Here is a 1234-nt window from a genome sequence, read left to right as displayed (position 1 = left end):
TGGAGTCTGACTGGTCCACCAGGCGCATGTTTATGTTATAGTCCATGACACACTCAGGTTTCCAAATGTGACGCCAGTTCTCGCTCCGGTAATCAACGGAATCAGTACGGTGCATCAAGGGGCGGTGAACCGTTGACAAGCGGCTTACTTCTATATTATGGTTCCACACAGTTGCAAGTATGTTGTTGGCTTTGAAGAAGACAACCTCATTCCTGTCAAGTTTCCGCCCTACCTTGACCATGTGATGCCGGTTCACCTTCACGGTTCCACAGATTCCCGTTTCATGCATGTGTAGATAACGAGCGAGAAGAGGGCTAGTGTACCAACTGTCCAGGTAGAGGACGTGACCACGATGAAGGTAGTCTTCTATCATTGTCTTTACCACTGCTCCCGACAGTCCAATACTCCAATCTTCTATTATGTCTGTCTGTGCACTGGTGTACAGGACTATGTCTTGCACGTATCCAGTCCTACAGTTGCACATAACAAAGACCTTGAACCCAAAACGGTGCCTTTTGCTGGGTATATACTGCCTAAATTAAATATTACCTCTCCACAACACGGGACTCTCGTCTATGACGAGGTCTCTATAGGGATAAATTGACGAACGAAAGGTTTGCCTCAGGTGATCAAAGACCAACCTAATTCGCCTTATCTTACGTGTGTCGTTCGCATTAGCAGGATCATCAGCATCATAGAAATGGAGGCGACTTAGAATCTGTTGAAACCGATTACGGCTCATGACTTGCCCAAATATTGGTGTAAGCATAACAGGGTCCCTTGTCCAGTGAGCCGGAATTCTGTTCTTTCGTATAATACCGATCAAAAGGACCAGGGCAAAAAATAAGAACATTTCTGAAAGGGAGAAGGGGTAATCATATATGATAGAATGCCTGTTTCTTGTTCCCAATCTTTCACTCTCACAGCGCTGGGTGCTTGCAAAACGGTTGGTTTGGTCAACAATCTGCTCCACGAATGCCTCATTAAAAAAACGGTTGGAAAAAATCCATCCTGGTGGAATTATGGTGAATTCCAGGAGCAATGCAGCCAGCGCGCCCATGCTCAGTGAAGGGGTGAATGAGGGGAGAAAAACCACTCCCATCCTCCCAATTCCATCCCACATATCCCTCGTCCCCACCGCCTTTGTCTGGGTGGGGAGGAGATGCTGGTGGGGAGGTTGGGGAGAAGGAGTGTGGAGGGCTTCCCCACTCTCACTCCTCTTCCCTCTGCCTTT

Source organism: Coenobita brevimanus, chromosome 7 (genome assembly GCF_032717465.1).
Source record: "Coenobita brevimanus isolate Jiangsu-jjx chromosome 7, ASM3271746v2, whole genome shotgun sequence".
Taxonomy (NCBI): domain Eukaryota; kingdom Metazoa; phylum Arthropoda; class Malacostraca; order Decapoda; family Coenobitidae; genus Coenobita; species Coenobita brevimanus.
The sequence above is the reverse complement of the archived record's forward strand: the minus strand, read 5'-3'. Positions refer to the sequence as shown.